This window comes from Myotis nattereri (genome assembly GCF_964212035.1).
Source record: "Myotis nattereri genome assembly, chromosome: 8".
Classification (NCBI taxonomy): Eukaryota; Metazoa; Chordata; class Mammalia; order Chiroptera; family Vespertilionidae; genus Myotis; species Myotis nattereri.
In genome coordinates this window covers 40,563,364-40,588,256 of record NC_138083.1, presented here as the reverse complement: position 1 = coordinate 40,588,256, position 24,893 = coordinate 40,563,364, and positions in this window count along the sequence as shown.

Sequence of the window (24,893 nt, the reverse complement as noted above, 5' to 3'; positions counted from 1 at the left end):
GCTGTGCATTGGAATGACCAGTAGGGCTTTATGAAAATGCAGACATATGGGCTTTATCCCCAGATTATTTTCATTCAGTTGGTTTGAGGCCTCTACATCTGAGTATTTTCTAAGATGTGAATTCACAGATAATTTTCAATATGTAACCAGGAATAAAACGTACTGATGAAAGTGTTTAACAAAAGTCAGTTCATGGACATTTGCAAAATTAAACTTATGGAGCCATGCAAATGCAAAATTACTGAGTTCACTGCAGCTCTGTAGGTCCTTACTGGCTGGTATGTTAAAAATGTGCAGGAATTGAGAGCAGAGGACATAGTAGGCAATGTAGGGGTGGCTTTCAAAATTCGTTGTACCAGTGACTCTCTTCCTGTCTCACAGATATTGTGGTGATGGCTAGCAGTCACAAAGATATGATGGCAACCAGGCTCAGGAATGTTCCTGAGAAGGTTTTCCTTTGACTAACCCCGAAGCTACATTTCTAATAGCAATAACTGGGAGATAGCATTCAACAAAATCAGAGAACATGGGTGCATCCAAAATGGATATAACTATTGCCAAAACACGTGAATAAGGCTTCAAAAATAATCACAAAGTCAAGGTCATCCTAGTTAAAACCATTATTTACTTCTGCCAACAAATGTCCATTTTTAAGTCTATATCAAAGGCCAAAAAAACAAACAAACATGAAGTATCCTACTGACTTCAAGAGTAAAGGTTTCACTTATCCTTATAATGCTCTTGCTGCATAAGGTATATGCACTAACTGTTTCATGGAGGATTTTGTTTTGCTTGTGTTACTAGTAATCGATCATGAAACATTTGTCCCCCCTTTCACAGCTCCTTGGTAGAAATGAAAGAAATCCAGGTTAGATCTATACCAAGATCCAACTTTTCACACAGCAAGGAAAGCGTTCAGCCAGGCTTTGGATATCTGGTTTGAAGGCTTTTCTTTCTTTTTTTCATTTATTCATCAGATACTCTGACAATTCATAAAAATGTCAATTTTATAAGCAGCAAAATCACTTAATCAGGACTTTTTAACCCACATAAAAAGGATTAATGGATTAACAATTATTTATAGAAATAATAGAAAACATCTTGAAAATCAAAGATTCCAATGTTACCCAATTTCAAATTATTTTTTTCCTTTATGGCCATTAAAGGATGGAAAAGCCCCTCATTTCTACTTTATAATTTTTTATGAATACAAAATGTTTACATCAAAGTCAGATTGTCTCAAAATCTTTTGCTTCTGTGGGGAAAAAAAAAGTTCCATTTCCAAACTGGAGCTTAATAATATTTAATTATTGTTAATTTGGAGGCATAGACTATTAAATTGAAAGCTCTTGTTATAAATTTATTTGCTTATTTTTATGGTATTGAATATTTCTTTTATCTTCTGGTAAAAACAATCTTCTTAAAGCTCTTTCTTTGTTGAGGCGCTATGGTGAAGACCATCTTTCTATAAACTTTAGAAATGTAAGAGGAGAAAAAGAATCTCTGATCACAACCTTTGAGAATTATCTGGCCTTGCAACTCAACCCATCCCCACTCCATACGCAGCAGCTCTTTCGTTATTGTCTCACCTTGAATTCATTTTAAAACGCCAATTTCTATAATAATTTAAGGCAGCTGTTAAGACATCCTCTTTCCTTTGATCATTGTTATTAATGATGTGCCATAACATGTGCAAGGCTGGCAATCCTAACCTACTCTTCCTCCTACAGCCCTCGAGCACCCTCTTTCCAGACCCTGCTCCTCTGCCCCATTCTCCGGGCCACTGCTGGCCTCAGCCCTCACAGCTGAGAGGGCTCATCTCCTGCAGGAAGTTCATTCCAGAGTTCTTCGTCCCGGATGTAGGAGCTCCGTGGGCATTTCTGCGGTGGTGGACACAGTCGGAAAAGAACTTGTTCATCATTGTCCCCAGAGAAGCAGCTGGGCCTCACTGCAGCCTCCCATTTGCTGCTGAATGGTTTATGGCAGAATCTCAATGCTATTTCTTTTTTTTTTTTTTTTTTTGGTAACTGTTATTCTCCTCGATGTTTTGAAATTGCTACTCCATAAGTGGGTTTTCCTTCCCCAAATCTAAATATATCCCCAAATCTAAATGTGTCCAAATTGGTGAAATCCTTAAGGTTTTAAAAGGAAAAATACATTAACCATAAGTAATGTAAGATAATTAAGGGTCAGAGATAAATTGCTTGTTATAAGCAACTTTGTAAGAACAAAAAAGTATATAATACCAGAAAATCAGACTTTTACCCTACGGCACAGCCTCCAATAGCTTATTCCTCCCCATATTTTTCAAGTAGATAAAAAGCTTTACAATTCATTATCACTTTTGTGTTATGAATACCTCCTCCAGCAGATAGACGCTCATTCCGGAGGACTTTATTACCTTTAAAATTTTAGGGATTTTTTTTGCTCTTTTTGATTCCCCAAAAAAAAATCTGTTATTTAAACAGATCAGATCATTAATAGGTTAGTGTAGAAAATATTTTATCTTTGGGAAGACAGCTGATGACATTGCAGTTAACACAAAAGTTCACAAACAGGTTTATATGGTTTTCATTTGAAGGCATCTTCCTGACTTTTAGTAAATTATTTAGTTTAGTGCACACAAGTGATCGTTGGAAAGATTTACTATTTGGGAAGTCTTTTTCAATGAAGTGAAAGACTGTATGCTCCACAGTGAATTCTGGTGAGAAATATACTAAAAAATTTCAGGCTCTGAAATAAGAAAGTTCTTGGAATTGTTTTTTCCGGTTAAAGCCAGTCCAAAAATTATGTCATGTTTGAATCGAAAAGCATTTAGATAAACGACATAAGGTAAACGTCTCTGCAGCAGCCAAAACATTATCTTAGTTCTTGATTTACGAAATATTAATGTCATTTTTGTGGCAAGAAACCTTTTTTTTTTTTTGCTTTAAGCATCTCTTTAGAAAAAGAATGTCAGAAAACAGAAGACGTTAACAGTGTTGTAAAAGTGTTTTTTAAAGGAGCATGCCAGCCATGTCTTTGAACTTCTGTTTCTGTAATAAGTCAGCCCGGGCCACGGAGGTGGGTTGGCGAGGTTTCAGAGTCTGTGCAGAAGGTCACTGCTAATCTTGCTACTCATTGGCATTCTTTATTGACAATGACATTAACACCAAACATGCTGCATGAAAATAAACAAGTCCAAGAAGGAAACCAGGGGGAAAGGAAAAGGAAGAATGGAAGCTCCGCTTTTCAGGAGACGGATCATTAGAGGGAGATGGTAATGGCATTGGAACAGAGACCTGCAGTCAGGAAACCTTCTCCTCATTCTTCTTGCTTTAATTGGCCATTTCAACGGGACTCGTTTCCTCAACATGGAGGAGAGGTGTAATGATCAGAGAAAAGAGTGGATGGCATTGCAGGTGTTTTCTGGCCTTGACTTTCACATTTTTTCTGGTAGGAAATAAGGAAAGGAAACCAATGGGTTGTCTCGGAGTACTTTTTGCCAAAGAATAACTTGCCTTATGAATTGCTGATACACAGTTACTAGTGAATAAGAGTTATTTTAAAAGATTTTCCCACTAGCAATGAAACATGAATGAGAAACTTTTCAAATACCTTCTAATTCCTTAAAAAGAAGTCGCCGCGCTGCATATGCACGGGGCCGGGCACCAACAATGCTTTTCTCTGGGACTGACGACCCAGATGAAGCCAATCGCCCATCCAGCACTGAAGACGGGAAAGCATGAACAGGAGCGTTTTCCAGTTAGGTTTACGAGGGGCTTCCCAAAATAGAAATAAGCCGCCAGCCCCAAATACATGGCGGCAGGCCACGGCAGAACTCCAGGCCTGCGGTATCCAGATTAATTCTGATATTCCCCTACTTGCCATCCCACTCCTGAGGTTAAATCATGTTTCAAGTCTTGAAACACACACACACACACACACACAAACACACACAGGTGTATGTGCATAGAAATCCGTAGGTATATGTGCATATATATGTCTATGAACACAAACACATGGTGTGCTTAAGGGAGTGTTTTAATGTTACATACACTTCATTTAAATAATAATGCCCCTGGCATAGGGAATTTCCTGGGGTTTGATGGCTGGCTAGTAGCAGATGATGGTTTTTGCACCATTAATTCCAAAATTTTGTTAATCTCTAGGACATGCCCTTCCCTGAGATTTCCCCTACCATTATGTTTTTGTAAAGTTTAAAATACAATATCTTCAAGCCCCAAGGGCACAGATTAGTTTTATGGGAGGTGCAGCTTCAAATGGGACCTATCCACCCTCCTGATGGCTTTTCCCCCCATTGAAATGGCATGAATTCCCTCTCAGGAGATGAATCAATTTGTAATTATTGTTACTATATATTTCGCTTAAACTGCAATGAATCAATCTAGTCAGCAAGGCCTTATATACAAAAGTTTCCTCTTCACCATTTTCTTCCCAGGTTTCAAAAGCAAAGGAATGGGACATGAATGAAAAAAAAATCCATGCTGCAATTTTTTTAAATTGCTATACAGGCAAAACAGGTGCTGAAATGCGAAACCCTTTGGAGGAATTTTCTCTGTATAACAAATCAGAGCTCACGCTAACCTAAAGTGGAGCTGGCTTTAGCGTGGAATGTTCTACAAAAGCAGTGCCTATTGACATAAGATTCATAGACAACTGTCCCAAAAAGACCAAAAAAAAAAAAAAAGTATACTGTCACTTTAAGAAAAAATAAACTAAAATATGAACTACCCAAAACCCTGCCATTTCCAGCCTGGGCTTGATTAATGATTTTTCTATCTAATAAAAGGTTCACAAACCATCTGTTTTTCTCCCTAATGCCTTGCCCAAAGGTTTTTCGTTCCTATTTCAGGCTCGGGGCCAACTGACATTCCACTCTTTTTTTTTTCCCCAGCCTTGTAAACAAACCCTTCTCTCTTTTTAATCTTCCAGTGCTGTTTCCTACCCATCGTTATGCATATTCATTGCGAGTAAACATTTTTAGTGTCTACACTTAATCTCTTCCACTGGCAATTACTGTTCTATGCTGTTTTGTAATGCAGAAGGGCCAACGCTTTCCGTTCTAATAACAGCTGGGCCGCAGATGGGGCCTGCAGTCATTGTAGAAAATAAAAATTTACAAGATGCCAGTGGAATTTATTTCAGTTTTATGGAGTCACAGGAGGAACCTTTCTGTTATCCGCCTTCAGTGAAATCTGTAGGCACAAGGCAAGCTTTTGACATTTAATCAAAGGGGGGTTCAGGTAGGGTCTGGAACAACGCAAGGAAGAAAGCAGGTGGATCGTATTAGGCAGTGCCATGGTTAATTTATTTAGAAGTGATTGGCTTAGATGTGTGCAGCCAATATTTGACATCATGTATATATCTTGTTTAGCATCATGCCTCTAAATTGTTACCACTGGAGAGACAGTGAGCTGTCACCGTGGACCCAACCAGGTGTTCGGTCGGGTTGCTACTTAGAGGTGCTGATGGAGATGGCATGGTGCTCACCAAAGATGAAGCATTTGGTGTGGTTTCTAAAAATTGATTCATTTTTACTTTGTAGCACCATTCTCTGAACTTCTTCTTCCGCAGGGCCCGGGAGTGTGCGAATGGGCTTTTGAGTACAGGGCTGTGACCTTTAATTTAACGATGTGGCTTACCTGGAATTTTCTGCGCTATGGCTCGAGTATGGGGGAGTGAATTTATTTGAAAGGCCTAAATGCCGGATGTGCGCTGAGACGCTGATGCGGAGTGAGATTCAAAATGAGCCGGGACACACTGCGCAGCCAGTGCTGTGAGTGAGTGGTTACGCGCTAACTGCGACTCCAGCAATGAAAAGTACACCGGCACACGCACACTAGAACACTGCAGCCCAGTTCAAACACAGTGCCTTCTCTGTCGTATGGACTACGGTTCTTGAACCCATCCTCCTCGGTCCCCCATTCTGTGTCCCTTCCTTACTCCCAGCTCTCTCCCCAAAAATGTGAAAAGGGAATCCATAAAAGTCATCCAAAGATATCCCGCATTTAATTAAATAAATGAACATGGGCTTCTACACTCAGTGAAACCTATGCCAAAGGTGCTTATGTTTTTGCATTTGGGGCCCTCCTTTGCCACACACCTTCAGCTGGTTGCCTAGCAACCATGAGAGACCCACTGAGCATGCTCACTGAGAAGCCTAATTGCTATCACAATTTACTTTTGTTGTTTTTTTTAAAGCACATTAACCAAAATAGGATGTTTTCTTTTTTGAAGGACAAGTAAGGCCCGAATGAATTTGAAAGGCAAGATAGTAGATTTCGATACCAAAACAATTCATTAAATGCCGATGCCAGGCATATATGCAAGGACACATAACAAACATAAAAATTGGAGCAGATTGACATTAAATAAAGTATAAATTCCCATTTATTCAGATTTTTTAGACTCATTTCTTTTATTCTCTTTATCTTTTTTGGTTGTGGCTTTTTTTTTCTAAGACAATCATTGCATCAGAGAGGAGGGAAGAGTGAAATTTTATGCCATATAATCAAGCATAATAAACTTTACTAAAGAATTTAAATTTATTTATATATGAGATAACATGTTTCTCCTCCATGCCCTTCCTTCCTTCTTCCTTCCTTCCTCTCATCATTTTTAAAAAAATCTCCTAATGGTTTCAAGTCTACAGCTAAAATTTAGCTCCTGTAATATTTTCACAAAGGGCAAGAAATCATTTTGTGCACCTCAGAGAGAAAGGCAGTTTTTTCTAACTTCAAGACAAAAAACACATCTCATGTTAGGTTAACCTAATCTGCCCACTTATTGAAATATCTCCACAGTTGCTTAATTTTTTTTTCTAACATCTCGATTTGTAGATAAACTATGCTCAGAACTTTAAGTACCTATCGAACTAGTTTTATTACCCAACAGAATGCCTTTATAAATAAAATTTTATAGTGTATAGATTTCTAGGAAATCTTTTTTTTTTCCTTCAAATTTTGTGACTCATTTTGAAAATTTAGCGCACTCTTTTTAACTTTACATCTTTTGTATAAATAACCTCCTACTTGCATGAAACTAGGGATTCTAATGAAGGCCATGCTTGACCTATGAGCCTGTCTCAGGCCCAGTTAGTCCTGTGGAGCCACATGTGACACATTTATTTGTATAACACTGCTTTTGAGCTGGGGAACACTTAGAGAATAAAGCTTTCCTGCTCCCCTTTAGGGACGGACATCATGAAGCAAAAAAAAAAAAAAAAAGATGAAATAAGCTCATGAGGTGGGAACTGTCTGCTTACCTAAGCCTTAGCTATACCACAACTGCCTTCTCCTCCTCACTTCCCACCCCAAGCCCCTACTCTGGGCTGTTTTCCTTCAGGGATCATGGAATGCTGGGTAGAAAGGGTTGCCCTGGTGATGCTTCTGTCAATCCTGGAAGAGTACAGAGCTAACACCCAAAGCAATAGTACTGTTTCCTTACAGATAAACGTGTTTGTGTATTTTCCCAAACAATGAGTCCTTGTTTCTGCAAAAGCCAGGAGTTTCAGCATTTACCATTCCCTCAGAGACAGCCAGCAGAGGGAGCAACATTTAGCACAGCATTATTCTCTGATGTCCTAGCTTTGGTAAGGATTCTGGAAGACATACAGTATAAGAAACTAATAAAGTCAAATGATTTCATTTCGTTATGATTAACCCCCTTACGCAGAGAAGCAGGTGGAGCAGTGTGGGTAATGAAGAGCTAAGCAAGCTAATTGGTGGAGTCAGGTGACTTGGGAGCCAGTGATTATGAATACAATGATATAAGTGGTAAAATGACACTTATTTGGTTCCTTTTTCTTTCCAAAAAACTACCAACAAAAAAAAACACAACATAAAATACGTACACACATACACATGTATATGCAGCATGTGTGTGTGTGTGTGTTTAATTCTGTGGCTGGAAATACTTAGGTTCCATTTATATAGTTTCACATATGTTCTTTAATGCCAATATATATGCTCCTTAGGGAAATCTTTCTTCAATTTCATTCATGTTGACAACTTCCTTCTCTCTCTTCTCTCTCCCAGTTTTCTGTTTCATTGATCTCTCTCTCTCTCTCTCTCTCTCTCTCTCTCTCTCTCTCTCTCTCACACACACACACACACACACACACACACACACAAACTGAAACAGTTTTAATCCACACTGCTTTGGAGTTACTAAAATGTTGGGAGAAGAGAGTAATTTTTCAATTTCTCTTGTATCCCAAACATAACAGGTGACTGGCTGACAGAGAACCTGTCCCCATGCCCTGTTTCATGTGGCTGGCTTGCCACAGCTCTAGCTGCTCAGAATTTAAATTGAATATGAACTTTTGGGTGTAAAGTAATGAGTGATGAGAGCTTCTCTGAATGGAAAGAGTTGGAGCAATTGTTTGGTCTTTTCCCCCTCTCTCTCAAAGTAGAATCAGAATGGATTGTTTCCTCTCGCCTGTAGTCATTATTCTATTTCAGTGCATCAATGCTATCTGGACCCATGTTGTTTTTTAAGTTTTCTCAACCTTAATCTCTAGAAATCCTGTAGAGTGTGTCAAATTAGGACTCCATTCCAGCAAATACATCTTCACATTTTTGTGCTGTTAATTCAATGTACTCTTTAGAATTTAAGGCTCTTAAGGATTTTTGCTGAAGTATATAGATTTTCTCCTTGCCCCCTGCTTTCACGTTTTGCTGTATTTTTTTCTTCCCACCCCACTCTCCTGACATACTTCAAAAACTTGTATTTTACATCCCCCCAAATAGTCTATTGATTTCAACTTATAAAAATCTCTATAATAGAGCTATCTCCTCTTTTTTATAAAACATGACATTTTAGCTTTGGATGCAGCAAAACTTGTACACCAAACTCATCTGTAGAAATCCCAAATGTAAGAAAACAGTTATTAGGACCTAATGTATAGTATACTCTTTCCTTGGTTAGGAAAGGAAACTTTTCTTTTCCAGTCCTATACAAAAAATGCCACAAAGAGAGCAAATAACATTAAATTATCAAATTTCTATGTATGTCCATATGTATCTGACTGCATAACGGCAAACAAAAAATGGAAATTTCCTACTAGATGATTTCAAAGTCTTCAAGAATTGCAAAGTAGCTTTCTTTAGCAAAGTGCCTTTGAGCCAGTCCTAACACTGTCTAGAACCCGTATTCGTAGAAACCAAAAAAACCTCCAAATAATTGGCAAACATTTTTTTTTTATTAAAAAGGGGGAAGTGCATGCATGCCTACTGGTTTATTACAATTGATACCCCTTTCGGATATGGAGTGCATGTAACTAATGTGCTTATACAATCGTCAAAAGCCCCAGATAGAAAAATCTCCTACTGACTTGATAGATAACACAAATTTTCATAGATTTGGGTAAAAATTGTACATATTTTCCTTCTACAAGAGCAAACATTTATATGCAAATTTCATTAAAATAGACAAAAGAGTGCTTACACTGGGAGAGATGAAGTCAGATGTTTTTTATTATGGGTTTGCATGCTATAGAATTGGTTACTGGATAGGTTTTTATGGGGGCGGTTAGTAGGGAAAAAATCAGGAAAATATTTTAATAATGCATACCTAATGTTTATTTTCTTATTAGCAATTGTTATGAAACCAGAACGCTTTGCCAGCCTATCTGACTGCACCTGTTCCTAGATATTTCCAAGAGACTCACACACCAATTTTGCCCGCGTGCACTGGGTGTATTTCCCGTTGTTTTGACTATACAGTCAGGGCACAAGCAGTTTGCATTCAGAAAAGAAGGCACATTTTATTCAAAGAGAGGAAGTTTATGTCCTTGGAACTTCAACCTTAATGAAACACTTTTTAAAAGGACACACTGATTGGAATGGGAAGGGATCCAAAGAGAGGCATCCAGAGAGAAAAGGGTGAGTGCGTGTTAGAGAAGAAAGGAAAATGGATTAGATCAGCAAACCAAAACGATAGTTTCCCAAGAGACTTCTAAAAAATCTGTATGAAGTCATTACAGGCACACAGCATAATCTTGTGGGGTGGATGCAGGCTCCAGAGTGCCAAAAAAGTTTGCCCTCAAAACCGGGTTTCTACAGAATTAATTCTAAATATTCCCCATGGTCGCAGGAGTTTTTAGACCCAAATTGCTTAAATGATGATTAGTTGAAGTTCCTCTGACTAATTCTGGCAGAAGCAACATTTCTAGCTGGTTGATTTGGGCATCCAAACAAACCTATGTCTTCGGACATCTGTACTATAGAGACACCCTTCTGCTAAAACCTGACTCCAGCACTCCCCTTACAAAAATAGCACGTTTCCGCTCATGCAGAACGGTGATTAGACTTTCCCACCACAACTCAGACTTTTTAAAAGGCACGTCAGAATTTTAAAGTGCATTAAATAAAGGGCATTGGCACATTATTGCAGCTCTCCTTGAGGAAAGATGCCGCATAATTTCCGCTGAACCGTTGCACAAACCTTCAATAAAGAAAGTTCTCAACAACAGAAAAGACATACACACATGCACACATTCTTGATGTGGAGGACAGTGTCCTTGGGAATTAAATAACTTGTATGTATATAAAACTAAGCCTTTAAGGTGCTTTGTTTCACATACTGAAGGCAGAGCGTGAGTCCTCAGGGGACTGTTGTTTTGCTAACTTATTTTAAATATCCTCGGTCCCCCGCAGCTGTTGCCAGCATGGTAGGAGTACACAGGATATTCTGCTCGGTGATTTTTAAAATAGGGATGTTACTTTCTCCTACATCTAAACTTGCATTTATAAGAAACAAATGGGTCTCTGTATTAAGGGCTTTCAGGGTGATGGTGGTGTTGTAAATAGGCTGGAAGAGTTACAGGAACAGTGTGACAGGTGGATTAGCCCCTCTTAGCTTTGGCTCCTGCATTCTCCTCTCTGGCAGAGGTGAAGATGTCGTTCATGCCACAGACGATAAGAGCTCTGTGCCTACAGAGTGCTGGCATTTTGTGGAGGACCCCGTCTGCAATTTTATGTCATGATCTTCGTGTCTGTTGAAAGTGACATTGAAAATGCTAAATGGGTGGCACCTGAAACCCAACCCCAAATTCCGCAGTTTTTCCAGGCTGGAAGAGACTCCACTGGAAGGCTGCAAAATCAGCCATAGCAGCTGGAGAGATGTGTTCAGTGCATTTTAATCCGTGGCCAAGCATATTTCAAAGTTTAAATTCTTAACAAAAGGAAATTGAGACAAGAGGGGGGTAATTTTTCTTCTGAGGAAAAATAGTGATAACCAAACACCTTAAGACTTTTTATAGCCCATTTGGGTTAGAAAAAAAAATCTGTTTCAGTTCTACATCTTTTTTTCTATTTCCTAAGTGATGTCAGTTATACTTATTGCCATTTTGGAACACGTAGAAAACAAACAAAAAAACTTTACTATGAGCAACGCTAATAACAGCTTTGGCCTTCTGGACTGAGGACCCGCTCCCAGCAAGAGGATCTGGTAGCTAAGCCTGTCCAGATGATTAAGCTGGAAAAGTTACTGAAGTTCATACTTTGAGTAATGGCTTTCACCTGTAGGCATCCAGCCACAATCAATAATTTTGCCAGAAAAACCCACAAAGTGCTCAAAGGGATGCAAGGAAGCCCCCTTTCTAAATCACAGGTGGTACCATCCTGCCCGGTCCTTCATTGACGTTCTTTTATGCCAGATAATTTCACTGGCTTCTTTCTCTTAAGAGCTGCCATCTCTTGATTCTTCTCTTCTTTTTTCCATGTCATTTGCCTACTTATAACAGATCCAGATTTCCTACTAAAATTGTAAACTGCCCAAACCTGAACCAACCAAGATAGGGTGAGAGCAGATGAGGTCACCAGAAATATTTACTGGGCACTAATGGTTTCCAGTCCTGGTTGAAGATTTAAAAAAAAAAAAAAAAAAAAGCTCAAAAATTTTTTTCTAGTCCAAATTCAGGCATCAAAGACCAAAATGGTTATATCCGTAGGAGAACAGGTATCTTCCCCATCAGTGAGGCACATAACTAAGGCAACATGGAAGAGCTTTTCTTGTCATGAAAACATGGCAATTTATAAGTAAACTGAGGACTTTCATTCCTCATGTGTTGAGGTGATGTATAGAATTTAGTCAACACTGAATTCACAACATTACAAAAGAAAGTGCTATGGGTATTTTTTTCAGCCTGTTCTAGTGAAATGGAGATATTTAAAAAAATAAAACGAAACATAAGCCTCAAACACCACCAGAAAGAGATCCTTTTGAGCCAGCCCTTTGAGATGTCAGAGACCAAGGCTCAATTTCCCTTCCCTGAGAAAATGAATTGCACATTTATCTCAAGGGACAGATTACAGATTTTATAATTCTGATAGAACAACTGTAGCACAGCCTTAGCTTCCCACATGTGTATATGTTACCATGGGGGGAGGGAGGGAGGGATGCACCAATCCCATTAATAACAGCAGTTGCATGCTTAATTTCATGTGCACTGCACTGAAGAATTACTTCTTACTATCTAAAATAAGATTCAGGAAAAGCCTGAGAAATCAGGAGCTCTACCTTCTCAGTCCCTATGTGAACAAGGAGCTGGAGACTAAATCATTCAGCAGACAATGACTGAAGGCAAATTCCTAGGTCAGTGGATACTTTCAGGGTGACTTTGATAAGAACAACTCTGAGATCAAGGTTCTGCTCACAACAAAGGGAGAAGAATATCAAAACATTGTAAGTCTTTTCACTCCCAAACAAGAGGAACACTGGTTTTATCAAAACTTCTAATTGTGAAATATGCAAGGATGGGGCCTATCAATATGCTGATCTTCAAAATGAACTGTTTTGTGTCCCTTTCACCATTTGTTGACAATGCAAATAGGAATGGTTAAGGTCATCTTGGCTGTATTCATAGACTCATAGAATTTTAGAGCTGAAAGGTATTTTTGAAATAATTGTCCCACTTTTAGGTGATTTAAATTTAATAATTAATCTAGGAGTATATTTAAATAAAATGAAAATTATTTCAATTTTATAAAAATAAAAGGCAAAACCTGTTTCTTCCCTGGAGTGAACAACTCACCCAGGATTTTCTGTTTGTTTGCTTATTGTTTGTTTTTGTTAATCCTCACCTGATGATATTTTTCCATTTACTTTTTTTTAGAGAGAGTGGAAGGGAGGAGGAGAGACAGAGAGAGAGCAACATCGATGTGAGAGAGACACATCGACTGGTTGCCTTCCGCACAGGCCCCAGCCAGGGCCAGGGATCCAGCCTGCAACTGAGGTATGTGCCTTGGACTGGAATCAAAGCCAGGACCCTTTAGTCCACAGGCTGACACTCTATCCACTGAGACAAACTGGCTAGGGTTCACCCAAGGACTTTTGACTGGGACCTTCCTGGTTTTAGCAGTGAAAGTCCTGCCTTCTAGGAAACCCCTGGTTTGTCCAAGGCAAACCAGGACGGTTGATTACCCTACATTGTCCCCTGGGTTCCCTATATCTACTCATGGCACTGCATTATTTCTGACTCCAAATCTCAAAGTCCTCTTGGCCTCTAGTCTTCCACATCCAAACACTCACAAGTTTCTATCCATTTTATGTTTGAACTAGAGGCCTGGTGCACAAAAATTTGTGCACTCAGGTGGCGGGGGATGGGGGGTGTCCCTCAGCCCGGCCTGTGCCCTCTCGCAGTCTGGGACCCCTCAGGGGTGACCACTTGCTGGCTTAGGCCTGCTCCCCAGGGAATTTGGCCTAAGATGGCAATCAGACATCCCTCTAGCAGCCCGGCAGCCCTCAGGGGATGTCCACTTGCCAGCAGGGAGCAGACCTAAACTGCAGTCGGACATCCTTAGTGCTGCTCAGGAGGCAGGAGAGGCTCCCACCACCACCGCTGTACTGGCAGCCATCAGCCTGGCTTGTGGCTGAGCAGAGCTCCTTCCATGTGAGAGCGCCCTGACCACCAGAGGGCAGCTCCTGCATTGAGCATCTGCCCCCTGGTGGTCAGTGTGTGTCATAGTGACCAGTCATTCCCAGTCTTTCTGCTGTTAGGGTCAGTTTGCATATTACCCTTTTACTATATAAGATAGAGGCGTGGTGCACAGGTGGGGGCCGGCTGGTTTGCCATGAAGGGTGTCCCGGATCAGGGTGGGGGTCCCGCTTGGGTGCCTGGCCAGCCTGGATGAGGAGCTGATGGCTGTTTGCATCTGGTCGCACCCCCTTCAGGGTGGGGGTCCTCACTGGGGTGCCTGGCCAGTCTGGGTGAGGGGCTAAGGGCCATTTTCAGGCTGGTGGGCAACTGAAGCTCCCAACCTCTCCTTTTTTCTTTTTTTTCTTTTTATTCTGGGATTTATTTACCTTCTATGTCTGTCACTGGAGCTGAGAGCCAGCTCCAGCTTGAGGCCTCGGCTGCTGAAAGCAGGTATCTGGGGTGTGTTTAGCTTCTATAACTGAAACACTGTTGCAGCTCTAGCTCTGAGACCTCAGCTGGCTGAAAGCAGGTATCTGGGGTTTGTTTAGCTCCTATAATTAAAACATAGTTGCTTTCGGAGCTGTTGTTTTCAGGCTCAGAGCTGGGCCATGGCAGGCAGGGAACCTTGGCTTCCTCCATCGCCGGGGCAACCAAGCCTCATGTTCGCTTCAGCTGCGTGGCAGTTAATTTGCATATCGCCCTGATTAGCCAATGGGAAGCGTATTGGAGGTATGGTTAATTACCCTATTTGTCTTTTATTAAATAGGATATGCTCTTTTCTCTACCTTCTCCTTTTCGATCCCACTGTCTGATACCAGTTCAAGCCCCCTGATCTTCATCCAGAATTTCTGGGAGTCCCCTCCCTCTTCTTGCTGGTCCCCTCTGTCATTCAGCACCTGCTCTACCCACAAACATTTGGAGATGACTTCACTGTACTGAAATCTTGTCATTCTGGAACTCAGTTTAATGGTTCTTATCCTGGCCCTCAACACCTCACGGGCCCTCCCCAATCTATTTTCTAGCTTTATTATATAGGAAAAATAGGTAGCTGCAGGCAGAAGATAGAAAAAGAGTGTCCCATTCCTCACTCTTTATCACTAACTATGCTAACAAGGCCAAGCCACTCCACCTCTCTTGGCTCTAGTAACCCCAGTTGTTCAATAGTATTACTTTCTTAAAGGAGACAGCTAGTCTAGTTGATTTCTTGAAGTTCTGATTTTGAAAACCTTTGATTTTATGACCCCCACTATCAGTGCTTGTAGACTATGTACTATTGGGTAGCTTTCTGTTCTAGGAATAAGCCCTGAGTGTTCTCAGCTACATGCATGTGGATTTGATGCCAAGTCCGAATGCTGGTTCTACTGCTTCTTGGCTGTGTGACCTTGTGTAAGTTTACTTGGCTACTATCATGCTCAGCTCTTTCAACTTTAAAATGGGGGAATCCTAGAGATATAGTGAAGATCAAGTCAAAATGCCTAAGAAGCTTGACTTCCATAAATATTAGCTACTGCTACCTTTTCATTTTTACTTATTTTAAAATATTTTCCTTTTAATCTTTTCCCAAGTTTTAAATCAATATTATAAATGATTTGTATGTTTCAAACTTGCTCATAGAGCAGCACCAGAGAAATCTGACTCTAGCTTGCTGGGTCTCAATTTTTTTTTTTTAATCTCTAAAATAGTGCTTTCAAATGGGAGCAAATTTGTCCTCCCACCCCTCCCCAGGGGACATTTGGCAATGTCTTGAGATGCTTTTGATTGTCAGGATTGCCCTCTATCCAGTGGATAGAGGCTGGGGTTGCTGCTAATTATCTTAGCATGCACAGGACAACCCCCCATCATGAAGAATTATCCAGCCCCAAATATCAATAGTGCCAAGACTGAGAAACTCAGCTCTAAAGCCAGGTGATAGGATGAGGTGGTTTTCCTCTTCCTTCCAGCTCCACATTTCAGAAGTTCCTTATTTCCATCATGTATTGTAAATGCCATGCTCTCAGGCTATTCATTTAATTACTTTGACCACTTTCTGCTTTTTTAAGCTATGTGTTCTCCCCTCTGCATGTCAAGACAGTAATTCCTTACGATCATCTAAGTTCTCTTAGACTTCAGCCCAGTTCTCACGGTTGTACCTCTGGATTGCTTGATCCAAATGTTCCTATGAAAGCTTTTGCTTCACTTTATTAGTTAGGTTACAGGCTTAGCGCATGTGATAGAAACCCAAAATACCAGTGGCTTGAGTAAAATAAAAGATTGTTTTATTTCATATTTCTTTGTCTCTGTTACCTCTGCAAAGAGGCAGCTACACTCTGGGAGGTCATCAGGACCAGCAGTTGCTCTGGGGCAACATGGAGTTAGAGTCCCAGGCTCCTTCTCTGCTGGGGTTTGGTCATCCTGAAGGCTTTGCCCTCATATGTGTCACTCAAGGTGGAGCATTCCTGGGTCGAGAGTTCAGCCTTTGGAATAGAGAGAAGGGCATAGAAGAGCATGCCTTGTCCCTAAGGGCATGACCCAAAAGGTACCCGGGAGCAAAATTTAAATGGTCACATCTAACTTTCAAGAAGACTGGAAAATATAGTCTCTATTTTTGTATGACAAGCAAAAAACAAAAACTCTTACTGAGTAAAAAGCAGAGAATATAGCTTCTACTATAGTCTCCAAGGTTGAAATGTCAAAATATTGAGATCATGTTCTAGGATAGCAACCTACCATCATTTCAAAATGTAAGGAAGAATGGGATAGGGTATCGGGATGGTGACTGTCTAGAAAAAAAGCCACCTGATTTTCCCACTTCACTAGGGTGAACCTAATCTTACTGGAGAACCAAAGCATTTGAAGAAAATAAGATTATTTAGGACTCACACTCAATATGCAAAAATCAGGCTGCCAACCATATGTGCAGGTGCTAGAGAGATTATAATAATGCGTAGGTCAGCTTCAACCCTTTCAGTGGACCTCTTTTGTCAAGGATGCCCAACACCCACCCCTCCTCGTGGAAACAGACACTTCCTTGCCACTTTCTTGCTCTGCATGATTTCTTGTGTCTTAAGGACAAGCTTGTGCTCTTTATAACACGTACGTTGGCAATGACCCAAGAGTATGAGGATATCTGTATTTAAAAAATTATGAGAGAAGGAGAAGGGCAAGGGGGTTAAGACTGTTGAAAAGGGAATGGTTTTAATGGTAGATCATGGAACCGAAGTTTGATGTCAGTCCTAGAATGAGCTCAGATAGGCTTTCTTGAGGCAAATCTCCCCCTCCCGTCCCTGCCTCTGCCCTGGGCACCCAAACTGCATCCAGGTCTGATCATTTCTCCCCTTTCCCTCAGCCTGAGCGTAGAAACCAAGCAGTAGGAGTGACGAGGCCTGCAGCACCTGGAAACCATCCTTGCCAAAATGTGAAGAGAAACCATCTAAGAAAAACCCAACACAGAATTGAGAGAAGTCCAACGGGGGTGGGGGGTAGGGGGGTGGGGGTGGGGGAGAGAGAGAGAGAGAGAGAGAAAGAATCTGACAGCATTGTTTGCACCCCCCGACCTAGAAAAGTTCAGGGACTGCCAGTTCCCTCCTTTATTTGCTCAAGCTGGTTTAAAAATGTGTTTCTGTCACTTCCACCCAGAGCACACCTCACTAATATAACCTTCAAGAAACCCTCATTCTGATGGAGGCAGACAATGCCCAAATTATTAAACTTCAACCAGTTCCACACAGGCTAAGGCCCTTTTCCATTACCGAGCTAGAATAAGTAGGTTTTTAGTTGTTCGTATGGAAAATAATATAATAGGTAATAGATAATAACACAAGGATAAACTCTGTATTTTGAGTACTCAACTGTAGACCTACTCTTGTCCCACCCTGTATACAATTCTAAGAAAACGGCAGAATTTTTGTTCTTTTAGGAAAGCTAAGCATTCAACTTTGCTTCTCCAAGTTCAGATAGACACTAATATTGGTGTAGTGAACACTAATATTGGAATTCATCACTGCATACACTAACCTAAATATTTTCAAAATGTCTTTATGAAATACCTATTTTTTAATGAAATGTTCAAGGTGACTTTCCTTTTGTTTAAAACACTGATTCAATTTTTACACTGATTCAATTTTTAAAAGAAAATATTTTTCTTGCAGCTAATATTCATGAGAGAAACTTGTCCATTGCATTCTTGGGTGGCCTTGAATCAGAGGTGGCTACTGAGGGCAGAATTAATGCATCTACAGTTGTTCCGATGCCTCACTGAAGGCTTCTGCTCCAGTGCCAAGGGCAGAATTCCATAGCCTTGGGCCTTTGCTCAAGAATGTCTTCCTTTCAGCGGGAGCCAAGACTAGATTAGGTGTCTGAAGGAGAATCAACTAAAAACAGACAAGATACTTCAGGCTTAGGGTCTGGGACTACTCAAGGCCTAGTTCACACTTAAAAGTGCATTTGGTGCTAAGACTTCAGTTGGTTTGAAAGGGCTTATTAGAGCCAATGAGAGGAGTTTTGGAACTAGTACAAATGCTAAATTTTGGGTCCATGATCATGGAAGATTGAGTTGGCTGGTGGAAGTCACCAGCCTGCTCTTGCCAATTTGAAAACACTCAAAGGGCGGCACCAGAACCTCTGGGCTGGCGGGAATGTCCCTGGCCGTTCCCTCCGGTTGGCCGCTCCAGAGAAGACAGTGCCATGATGGTAATGTGCAGCTGTAAACCTGCAGGCAGCCTGCTGGGCCGGGCACAAGCTGGAGCCTATGTAAACATTTGCCCTTTCTAAGCCTCCGTGTTGTCCTCCCCAGCAGTTGAATGCCCACGCCTCCAAGCTGGGGCCGTGGGGTCTTCTCCAGAGTTCCCCTCCCCTTTTCCCTCTCTGTCCAAGTTATCATCACGCACAGCACCCTCTCCTGCCCTAGCAAAGCTCCTCAGGTTTCATCTCCTTCCCTCTTTCCTCTATCAATTCTCTAGCCACCTGCTGGGACCAAGAGGCAGGTTTCTTTTGCTGTGTTCATTGCCAGGACCAGTTTTATGCATAGATGAAATTGAGAGCTACTCATGAAGCCTGATTTCAAGGATGCACGAACATTTGCAGGAACCCAGTACACTGTCATTCCCGCTCAACCATGTCTGACATTTTTGCATCTTTATATAGATAACAGGCTAATATGCTAAGTGTCCCTCCTACCATCCAACCAGTCGCTATGACGCACACTAACCACCTGGGGGCAGGCACTCAATGTAGGAGCTGCCAAGCTGCAGTGACTTGGCAGCAGGGGTTCTTGGGTGATGCACCCCGAAACCAGAGAGGAGGGAGCTTGATTCCTCACTGGGCCGTGCAATTCCACCTTAGGCTGTGGGTTATGTTGTTGTTGGGGCACTGTCGGCCCCAAATCTGGTTTACTGCACACTTGCATTTGTGTTCCACACCCTGTAACTTTGCAGAGTGCCCTCTCGCACTCTGGGACCCCTTGGGGGATATTGGAGAGCCGGTTTCAGCCCACTCCCCGCAGGCCAGCCCCACCTGCCGGAGGGACCCTGCTCACTCCACAGACACCAGAGAGGGTCTGCCCCGTCTAGCCCAATCCCGCTCCACCAGTCACCTTCTAATTAATTTCCTTTCAATGTGCACGAATCCATGCACTGGGTCACTAGTAATAACAATAATGACTTGCATAGCCATTAGCTAAGTGCTTGGTGCTATGCTAAGAGCTTGTATGCATATTAATGAGATGAGGTTTAAAGTGTTGAAATGTTTGGCAGAGGTTTCCCATCTTAAGTTTATACTAAGGTGTCAATGGCTGACTGCAGAATAATTCCTGTTAAAATCTTCCCTACACGTGCAGAAGATGAGTTGAGAAAGATGAATGCAAAAGTATCTCAAGGAGAAGTTGTGTGGGTAAGTGGGGAGAAGAGGCTGAGAAGTGGGACACAGCACAGAAACAATAATAAATTGAGAGTATCACCTATTTCATTCAAACCTTTTCTCCCTCATTTACCTCCACTCATTCAAATAAGCCAGACATACTGGTTTTCAGGGTTGTTAGCATTCTCTTTCCACATCCTCTTCTCATACTCCTAAAATGGCTCCCCCCCGAACCTGAGAAATAAATTAAACCTTCACAAACTCTCAGCAGCCTCTACTGAATCCCCCTTCACTCACCAGGACATACCTTCCTGAATATTACAGTATATGTTGTTCATCCCTCCTGCTTGTCAGACCATTTGATACAATAATCAGAACGTGGTTTTGGACAGCAAACTCTATGCCTGATATAGAGTTCACAGAGCACAATATAAATATAATATGTAAGTATAAAATGTATAACCTTATATGCAAGACAGATACTAACGTAATATTATTCTGCTGTCTTCAGGATGCTTTAAAGGGATTAATTACATGATGTCTGCAAAGCAGTTTGAGAACCTCCGGAAAAGGTGCTATATAAATACAAGGTATGATTATTTTTAGGAGCTTCTACTGCTGACATTCAGCATAGCATGAAAGAATGAAAAATTATCTCCATGTTCCCCGTCGAGGTAACAACTTCAGCTTAGGGTTTAGAAAAACCCATTTATAGAAAGTGCTAAAATTAAAAAATGCACTCCTTACATGAGCTCATCTATGTAGCTTGATCTATGCAAGAAGAGATCTTTCTAAACAGAAATTTAAACTTTTTTTTAAACATGAGACTCTCTCTAGGCCAAAGTAAGAACTTTAGAAATTAAAAATCTTTTCATTGAGCAACTCAGGCCCATGGCTGCAGTCCAACCCCCTGTCTCCAAGAGAGACTATATGTTTGGATGAGTGTTGACCATCCCATTCCTGGAGTTTCCCAGTGGGGAGAGAGTCCTCAATCAACTTCAGCCACCTGTTTCTGCTTAACAACCATGCTACTGGGAAGTTCTTCCTGGTACCGTACTTAAATCGCTATCCTGGAAATGTACCAGCTTTCTTCCTATTTATCTTCAGTGAGTGACGCAGCACAGCCAGTGAGTGACTTTTCTACGTAGTTCATATTTAGTTTTTCTGTTATAATCCTTCATGTTTGTTGGAAATGGCCACCTATTTCAACTTTGGACATAAATCATTCTGCCCTGGGAATCATTTTCTTTAATTCTATTTCCTCCACATGTATCACTGAGACCTATTGATCTCATAGAATAAAAACTTCATGAGGATAACTTTTTCTGTCTTGTTTACTGCTAGATGCCCTGTATATAGAACAGAGTGCATGCTCATCTATACTAATAAAAGGTTAATATGCTAATTAGACCGGATAGACCAGACGTCCTTCTGGACAAAGCCATGGTGGCAGGGGCCGAGGCAGAGGCAGTTAGGGGCGATCAGGCAGGCAGGCAGAGTGATTAGGGGTGGTAGGCACGCAGGCAGAGGAGTTAGGGGTGATCAGGCAGGCAGGCAGAGTGATTAGGGGGTGGTAGGCAGGCAGGCAGAGGGGTTGGGGTGATCAGGCAGGCAGAGGCAGTTAGGGATGATCAGGCAGGCAGAGGCAGTTAGGAATGATCAGGCAGGCAGAGGCAGTTAGGGATGATCAGGCAGGTAGGCAGAGGGGTTAGGGGCCATCAGGCAGGCATGCAGGTGAGTGGTTAGGAGCCAGTGGTCCCAGATTGCGAGAGAATGCAGGCCAGGCTGAGGAACCCACCCACCCCCATGCATGAATTTTGTGCACCAAGCCTCTAGTTAGTATATATTAACCAAGTGAATTGAGTTGTTATCATGATTAAATGAAGTATTAGAGTGCTTAGCACATTGGCATGGAATAAAAGAAACCTGATGTTAGCCATTTCCATGTCCTTGAACTGTACCACTTATTTCTTGCTATCTGGACTTGGGGATAGTGTAGCAATGATCACACCATGGTGTCTCTTGATCTGGTCCATATACTTGGTTTACTTTTAGCTCTCACAATTTAAAAATTTTTTAAATAGCTTGTAAAAATTTAAACATTGGAAAATATATTTTTTTATATATATTGTATTGATTCTTTTACAGAGAGGAAGGGAGAGGAATAGAGAGTTAGAAACATTGATGAGATAGAAACATCAATGAGAGAGAAACATCAATCAACTGCCTCCTGCACACCCCCTACTGGGGATGTGCCCGCAACCAAGGTACATGCCCTTAACCAGAATCAAACCTGGGACCCTTCAGTCCACAGGCCGATGCTCTATCCACTGAGCCAAACCGGTTAGAGCGGAAAATATATCTTAAAATGTGCATTTCTATCTTCTCCTGAAAACTCAAAAGACCTGGCAATAAGATGACCAACCCCATTCCCACATAACAGAGGCCGGCGTGAGTAGCAGCTACTCCTTAAACAGGACGTTTCCTGTCTGGTAGCTCCCATCTCCACCAGGTCTGCTGCCACAGAGGCTCCATCCACCTGCCCTTGTGGGTGGATCAGGTGAGAGCACAGTTGAAGATAAAACACCCAAGTGATCAACTGGGGTGTCTGTCCACTTCTCAGTCAGATATGGTACCATTCAGATGCACCCATAATCTGGTCATCTCATCCTCATAACGTCCCAGTAAGATAGGCATCATCATCAACAACAACAACAACTACAACATGTGACAGATAATTACCTGCCATGCAGAGGTAAACGGAAGTTCACACAAGTCCAGTAGGGCATCATCTGGTCTTCTAGTTCCCTCTTCAGTGAACAGTCTCCTAGTTCAGGAGTCAGCAAACTAGACTTACCTATTGCCTAAGGTTGCTGCCACAGCTTTTGAACTACAATTACAGAGTTGAGCAGTTGTGCTATAAACCATATGACCTGCAAAGTCTAAAGTATTTACTATCTGGGTCCTTACAGAAACAGTTTGCTGATCCCTGGCTTCTGCCTTCATATAACTTGAATACTTGAAAGGGGCCTTAAGAAGCCATTTAGCATCTATCTCCTCCATCCTAGGCAGGATAAAATATAAAATATTCATCATTATCCAACTAATTCAGAAGCATACTCTCTTCAGAAACTTTACCTTGGTGTCAGTGTGACCATGTTGTAATTCTAGTAATTTATAAAAAAAAAATACTTAGAATAGTTTCATGAACTTCATCTAAATTGGGATACAGAAAAATAGACAGTGACATAAACATAAATATATATACATAAATATAGTATATAGAAATCCCTTGTTCAAAGGCTGTTAAATCGCATTGTTTACCCATATCTTCAGAAAAAAATCACTTCTACTGTCCTGGTAAACAACCTGCTTCCCTGTTTATAATGGTCTGGCCCTTTAGCAACTTCAGCGCAAAATTATAGCTAATTTGCCTACAAACGTCAGGTGGTCATAATAATCTGGCCACTCAGTTTATACATACATAGATAGCATGTATGTGTACATTATATGAATACGTAAATTAAACTGAATAAATCTAAATGAGCAGAAAATGATTGGCAGAGAAAGACTAGAATTGAGCAAATCCTGCTAAAGGATGGGATGCCTTTTGGCTGTGAGTGAGTGTGTGTGTGTGTGTGTGTGTGTGTGTGTGTGTGTGTGTAAATAAGTCTATCTTGGAATAGATGTGGGACAGCAAATACATGGTAGATGGGTTGCCACAGACAACTTCCTGTTCACTCCTTATGACAATAACAGGCATTGTGAAACCATTTACTGCCCTTTTACCTGCTGAGCCTTAACATGACTTCAGAATCCTACTTAACACAGTGCTCCGGAGAGCTAAGTTGTATCAACTGAGCAGAGCTGTCACACCAGAGACAAACTTTGACATCTCTTGAGAAAAGAAACTAGTTTACAATGGAAGGCAAGAGAGTTTGTTCTTATCTCAATCTTATTTTTAGAACTAAGTCATTTACACTATTTTTATCCCTTGACAAGGTGTGGGTAAAATGAGAACAAAGGAGTTAATGAGCTCCTGCTAAGTTACACATGCTGAACAATTGTAAAGTATTATTTTTATGGTGTAGGCACTTAATGAACATAAAAATATGAGAAATAAAATAGCAGGAGCTACAAAAAGGAAGGCTATTCTGAAATAAATAAAGAGTTTAGCAAGACATTTCCCAGAGTGAATGCCTTTTACGGATTTGAACCATTAACATTTTAACATTAACATTTTCTACTTAAAAAAAATAAAAGTGACCACTTGGGTTCAATAAAACGAGATATGTAAGGCACTGAAGGAAGACAATGTTACTGATGTCGAATTTAACCTCTTTAGAGTTCATTTAATAGACATTTATAGAATACCTACCACCAGAGACGACACAGTGCTTGAGGCTTTTGTAAATACAATGATGTATAAAGAGAAATTAGCAGTTCCCTCAAATCCTTTTTTGTGAGTTTGGAATTGAGGTCAGGTGCTAGTACAGATTACAATACAGTGGATTAAACACACAAAAGTATATTTTTGTCATGTAACTTAAAGTCTGAGTCAACAGTTTTGATGTTGGTTCCACAAATGATTCAGAATGACAGGGCCAAAGACCCTCCGATTTTCTTGGCCTTTCTGTTATGGTCCCAAAACAGCTGCTGAAGCTCCAGCCAATACATTCATATCTTAAGCAAGGGTGAGGGGGGGGAAGAAAAGTGGGAATAAAAAAATAGATGCCTGCCACCTGAGTTAGGCCTTTTCAAGGAAGTTTCCCAGAAGCTCTACCCAATGATTTCTACTTTCTATTTAATGACCTCGCCATCTGCAAGGCATGCTGGGAAATATGGTGTGTGTGTTTTTTTGCTTTTTTTTTTTTTTTTTTTAAAACAGGGCTCATTGTCCCAACAGTTTTCTTTATTGAGGAGGAAGAAAAGAATGGATATTCAGCAATAATCAGCAATCTCAACCACTTGTATAAATTAACTTAAATAACATACATTGTTAATTGTTGTAGGAGATTAACTTCTCTTTCAAAGAGCTTCATTCTAGCAGGGAAAATAAGATACGCTCACACAACAAAATAAATCAAATAGAAAGCAATTTATCATTTAGAGAAACTACAAAGTATCTGAAGGATAC